The sequence below is a fragment of the Manacus candei genome, unplaced genomic scaffold, assembly GCF_025592945.1.
Source record: "Manacus candei isolate 608988 ecotype Guabito, Panama unplaced genomic scaffold, ASM2559294v1 h1tg000171l, whole genome shotgun sequence".
Taxonomy (NCBI): Eukaryota; Metazoa; Chordata; class Aves; order Passeriformes; family Pipridae; genus Manacus; species Manacus candei.
The window spans coordinates 553,586-560,562 of NW_026138219.1; positions in this window are offsets into that span (position 1 = coordinate 553,586).

The following is a 6,977-nucleotide window of genomic DNA, read 5'->3' on the forward strand; positions in this document are numbered from 1 at the left end:
AACCAGGAACTCATCTTGCATAAAAAACATTATTTTAAAGCTGCAGAATTTTCAGCTTGACAGGCAGATTTAGCAGTGTATGGAAACCCTGACCTCTCATGGTAGCACTAAGACTAAGGCATCTCTTAAAAAAAAATTAATACAGAGCTTACTGTGGTGACCAAATTGAATTTGGAGTGCAAAGACTAGACCTTATTCCTGGATGACATGATCTATTTCCCCTTGATTTTATGCCAAATTTCTTCAACAATTCTTTACTCTCAGAAGACACAGTTATGTAGATAGACTCATTTTAAATAATTACACAAAATTTTACTAGCAAATGCTGCTAGAACTAGAATTTGATACAACGAATTTGATTTAATTTTTTAGAAATGTGTGTAGATGGCAATGCCATCATGTGCTTTGTTTTCCAAACTCTGTGGGAACTGAAAACAAAAAGGAAGACATAGCAGGAAGGCTAATAATTTATCACTCAAAGTTCAAGGTATTATGTGTCTTTACCATCAGACGTGAACTTATTTGATGTTGTGTTTGCTCTGTGGGAGAAAAAAAGCCTAGTACACAAAGCCAAATCTGTTATCTTTATTCTGTCTGTGGACCAGTCTAGCTAAAAGCATGTTATTTAACAATATTCTTTGTAACTGTCAATTTCATGGGGATATAAAAATCAACTAACTATATAAAGCAATAATAGCCTCATTCTGACATAAAACTACTTTAAAAGCAAGACGTAGGAAAATCATGAACCTGCGGATCTATACTCATAATAAGGTGAGAGGTTGGTCACATTTGGCCATGAATAACTGCTTCTCTTCCAGAGAAAACTATACAAGACTCTGAATACATGGATATCACAAACTCTATGATATCCTAAAACCTGTAGTGCTTTTTTTTTTTTAATAAACTCTCTCCCCAAAGGTCACTTAACTATGTGGGTAGAAGACTGAACTTGCACTTTAGCAGAGTTCCAGGTTAAAAGAAAACCTGCTGGGCACAGAAATAAAGCAGATCCAGCTAGATGAGGACACTGTCAGACAGGGTTTTAATGCCTATACCTTTGCTTCAGATAAGCTTTCTTCAGAACTGTTACTGCTTTTGCTTCTTTGGGAGATGCCCCAGAAAGCTGGCCCATGAAAGAAGTGTCCTTCTTTGCAAGTACTATTATTGGGTTTGTTTTGTGAAGCAAAAAATGAGGAGGACATGGAATTAAGTGGCAACTAGAAAAGCAATTATTCAAATGAAGCCGCATGTTATATGCATGCAGATCACCACAGTGACTTGGCCCAGCTCATATTTCAAGTTTTACTTTTTGTTTAAAGACAGCTTATTTTATCTGAAGAAGGTATGCTGCAGAGCAGCCAGAGAGAAAAGTATGGTCCAGTTTAGCAAATACATTACTAATTTAGTTTCTGTGCTTGATGCAGAAGTACAGCAGAAGTGTCTGGTGAAGTCACAGTAGCAGTACCCCATGTATTTTCTTGAGGGAAAAAAAGTGTTGGAAAAGATCCAGTCAGACACTTACAGTTGCATTAAACCCATGGAAAAAAGCATACTTGTATTCTTCCTTGTTTTTCCTAAAACATAAGAACAGTGAGTTGGGAGATTACTTATTGGTCCCACTTCTGTTCTGAACTAAAGACTCACAGACAGAAGAATCTCCCTGATGAGAGTTGCTTTTCCTTCCAACTAGTTGAGGCTGTTGCCCCACCAAGTCCAAAATTCCAGTAACAACTTTATCGGTGAAGAGGCACAGACAGATTACCCACAGACCAATTTGATCGGCAAAATGTCCGCTTTATTGGAAGAAAGACACTTTATATACTGCCTATGACACTCAGACGCGTGATTCTTCTTCACACAACATTGGATACATAAGGAAAACGTACTTTGTTGTCCACTGCTAATTGGACCACAACAGGTGTCCATATGAGCTGAGGGCACACATTCAGTGTCCTGAAACTCCACCTTAACTTTGGCAGGGAGCTTCCTTTGTTCTAACTTCAACTCCTGTAGCCATATTTAGCTACGTAGTTCTTTTACTGTCTGCACCCAGCCATGCCAAGGCAAGGCTCACAGAAATGCAACAGAAATTGTTCACATATGATCTCTATTCTCCCAACACCACTCTAAAACTGGATCATTACAGCAACTATCCTACAGCAGCAACACTCATTTTTGTCTGAATAGATGTGAAAGACCAAATTAACTGCAGCAGGAGCCACAGATAGCAAAGCTTCTGGCAGTACAATAACACCTTTGTTATGCTATTGATGCCTGCTCTGCTGGTGCTAAAGGAAAAAAAACCTCAGTAGCAGTTAATTAGGGGTGAGATAAGGAAAGGGTTTAATTGTGCCAAGGCAATAGATGTTACAAGACCGGCTGTGCTTGAGATGTTACATTTTATAATGCCATCCATCCAATCCCAAGTGTGTCCACCCCGGGTCCACCCCCTTAGAATTGAGTCTGGGGTGTATTTCAGGACCACCTCTTCATCATCTTCACCATCTTCAGAGCACAAAGGGTACACAGTCACCTAGTTTTTTACTCTGTTCTGTTGTTCAGGCCTAGATTTGGGTGTTCTCTAAGCAGTATAGGCCTTGCCTTGACAAGAGACTAAACATTGCCAGTGAATTCAGGGGTAGATTTGATATGGGGAGCACAGAATGGGGTAAGAGGGTTAAGGAATGTGTAAACTACTTGTACTACAGAGAAAGGGAGTGAGGGCTGCTGCTTTTAAAATCTACTTATAAAATTTATAAAGCTTACAAAAATTAGAAAAATAAAAAACTAATAGGGGCTTAAGGCATCACTATCCCTAAAGAGCTCTCAGCTAAGCAAAAAATAAAAGTTAAACAATGAAAGGATAAGGGACCACCTTTTTTCCTTTATTTTTTTTTAAATGTCACTTAGTTTGCTTCTCAGCAACTTTAAGCTTTCTTCTCATGCAGCTGGCCTTGCCATTTACATGGCAATTCTTCCATGTAAGAATTTATATAGAAGGAACAGTATTTCATCAGTATTCAAATCAATATTTTACACTGCAGGTGATAAAAGCAGCCTATTATGGTTTAGTATAAATGGGGTGAGTGCAATTCAAAGTGAAGAAGTTTTACTTCTACAGTCTTTTCCCCTGCAAGACTAGTCTATCCCATTACATAAAGATTTAGAAATTCCATAGGCTTTCTGTTCAGCTGGAAGAAAGTCACAATACAAGCAGCATTAAAAATACTTCAGGTTTTGGTGTGGTGATTTTTTTCTTTACTCAGCTGTATAGTTCTGCCAAACTGAGACCCCTAAACTGTCATTTACATTTCATTTATTGAAACAGCTGTGCACCAGTTTCACAGTACAAAGTCACACAGGGCAATGTGGCAATTCAGTGCATAAAGGGACTCGCAGCCAAAATGTGGAACTAGCCTTGGATACAATGGATACCATCACAAATTGATATAATAGGTACTGGGGAAGGCACATGCACTAAAAGAGCTAAAGAAGCTCTCCCTTTTAAAAAAAATAACTGTGAATTTATTTAATATCTTTATCTGTTACTTTTTATGAGACCAAGCTCCATTTAACACAGAACTGGTTAATTAAACAACCATTTTCCTTGCAACAGTATTGCCTATTTACTGCCAAATACTGGTTTATGGTACTCAAAAGTATCTTTAAAAACTACTAGACAATGCAAAATCATAGAATCACACAATTCAGGTTGGAAAAAACCCTCTCAGATCATCAAGTCCAACCACTGACCCAGCACTGCCACGTTCACCACAAACCATGTCCCCATGTGCCACATCCACAGGTTCTTTGAACATTTCCAGGTATGATTATTCCACCACTTCCCTGGGCAGCCTGTTTCAATGCCTGACCACCTTTTCAGTGAATGAGTTTTCCTAATATCCAGTCCCAACCTTGCCTGGCATTGCAGGGGGTTGTTGTGACCTGACACTTCCCCTTGTTGTACCTCACACAGCTGGCCTCATCCCATCAATCCAGCCCATCCAGATCCCTCTGCAGAGTCTTCCTGCCCTCCAACAGACCAACACTCCCACCCAAGTTGGTGTTGGTGAATTTACTGAGGGAACTCTTGACCCCCTTGACCAGATCAATAAAGATACTGAACAGAGCTGTACTGAAGATGACACCACACTAATCCATTGTTATTCCACATCTCAAATTTAGCTTCACATGCATTTCCCCATAAGACAGCCTTTTCAAAAAATCAAAGAGGTACATCTTCAGGTTCTTAAATTGTTTTCAGTTCTTAAATCTTTTACTGATTAATCTCTTACATCTGTTTGTGGCAATGCTACAAAACATTTCTCTCCCTCTCTTTGCTGTCAAAAGATTACAGAACTGATTGTGGTTTTCTTCCAACTCTATTGTAAGCATACCAAATACTTTCCCAATAAAACTTGCCAAAATACAGAATCAGTATTGACATTCTATCTACAACGTGCCCTTAAGAGCAACAACAAAACACACCACACCTTCAAAAACAAGATGCTGCAGTTGCAGAGAAAACCAGTGTTACAGTTTCATTCCATGACTTACATTATGGAGAAAGTCAGACTTGCTTGCCCTTAATTTTTTTTGTTCACAAAAGTACAAAACAACTTTTCTATGAAAATTCACATCCAAGAGTTAATTGTTAACTGTAGGAAAATCCTATCAATCAATCAAATTAAGCTGAAATGTACCTTCCTTTATTAATTCCCAAATGGAACCTTTCTTTGGGATTAATCACACAGAGAAAAAGTCCTGTTTTTAGGCAAACCCACTAAAAAGAAAGTAGGAGAGGAGCAAAGGACTCTGAGCAAGAAACACACGCTAAGCAAACCTGAGATAAAATAACTAAGCTTTGCCACAACCCTGTGATGAGTCTAGTCGAGTATTAAAAATGAGTATCCTAGCATTTCCTTGAGGTAAATGATCATATAACCAGAAAGGCTAAATAAGCATTCACACCCATCACACACAGCCTTTATAAAAAAATCACCAGTCCCTGTTTTGGACAAGGCCTTTCAAAGCTTCTATTCTCCATGAACTACTTGCTTTCTTTGCCTGAAGAAAAATAGTTCATAGTCAGTTACCATGTGGCCTTTCTGCACAAGCAGCAGTATTTTTTTTTCCTACTTGAAGTACTTATACTGCTTACAGTCCAGCATGCATATAAAAGGCACTGTTTCACAAATAATAAGCATCCTTTTCAATCCAGGAACTCTCAAATTACTATAATTACTATAAATTACAATGATAAGACAAATTTTCATGGAGAAACTAAACTAAGACCAACCTTTAAAATTGCTTAATTTATAAATTAATAACTAGCATCTATTGAACACAAAAGTATTTACATTATGTACATATTAATTTTTCTGTCTGTATTGTGCTGTCTGCTTGGGCAATTATGATGTACGTATATGCAGCAGAGGAAAAAAGTCAAAGAGTTTTTAGCACAAAGCTACAGTCAACAACACTGTGAACTAATTTTGATTACACTGGGGTTTTTATAAGGACCACTATAAACTCAATGCAGTTTACAGGTTTGCTGCTTTTGCTGTGAAACAGACCAAAAAATCAAACTTTATAGAGATAAAATAAGCATCCAGGAATGCTTTACCTTGCTGGAAAAGTGTTCGTTGTACAATACTAGTGCTGCACAAATCACTTGTTTCCTCAGCAAATTCTTAATCCGTTTTCCACAGGAAGGACTGTATTTGAGCAGATACATTTCTGGCAAAGTGGGTTTTTTTTTTTTTAGTTTTCAAGCATTAAATTACTGAGGAGTTTTCATGTGCAGGATGATGGAATTTGTACCTTATGTCAACTGCGTAACAGATCAGTACCAAGGATAATCTGTATCTTTGCCAACTCTAGAAAGGGCTGAATGTACCTAAAAATAATATTTACATATTACTGTAGCAGTAATAATAGAAAGACCTCCCAAAATTTTAATCACAAGTTGAATGTGACTACAGAGCTAATTAGGATATTGTTTTCTTCTTCTCTGGCTCATTTCCTGAGTAAATTTTCATGTTTTCCCAGAAAACATGAACACATTTCACATAACATTGCACATAAGCCAAGGAGGTCATAGTCCAGGGGTCAGGTACCTTTACCTGTGTTGGTGTAATTATGGCAGTAACCACAGCAGCTGAGGTGGTGCACTTTGCAGTCCCAAACTAACAGAAACAAGTGGTTTCTTAGACATTGCATGACAGAGGAGGAAACAAAAAATAATTGCCATTAAAAACTGGCATTTGCCGCATACAGTGGCACAAGATACACACCCCTACACAAGCTTGAGGATGATTTTTTTCAGTCCACCCCACCTTGCACTCATCAAAATGTACCTCTGGACTTCAGTGTGGGAGAATGGGGAGAAAGTAAGAGATCAGAAGCAGTTCAGATAAGTGCTTTCAGAAGTTATGGAACTTGCAGGGAAGTGTAGGAAGTTTTGTGGTGGTATTGCCTAAAAATAAAAGCAAAACAACATGTCCACCTTGTGGTAGGATGTTTCACTCTAAAGGTCAGAGTGAACACACACACTCCACAGAAGAGACAGTTGTGTTTCCCAACACCCTTTGTGCTTGTTTACAGAAATTCTTGTAACAGCAAAAAAAAAAAAAAGTCTTCTAAAATCCATATTTCTTTCAGTCTTCCATCACAAGAGTGCTGATTTACCACAGCATTTACAAGATTCATGTAAGACGACCTCCTTGTAGAAAAAAATTATAGTTTCAAGTAGCAGCTCCTATCTACACGTTCAGATCAGTAACAGCACTGTTCATCATCCAGGTGACAAAAACCAGGTTCTATAAAAGCTATAACCAAGAATATTTGACTATACAGGAGGATCCCTACCATGACCTAAGAATTAGATACCCAATGCTCATCTATCTGCATAACCCTTGCCCATCACCCCCCTTCACCTTCTGCTGGCACATGGCTGAAATGCCACCATGTTG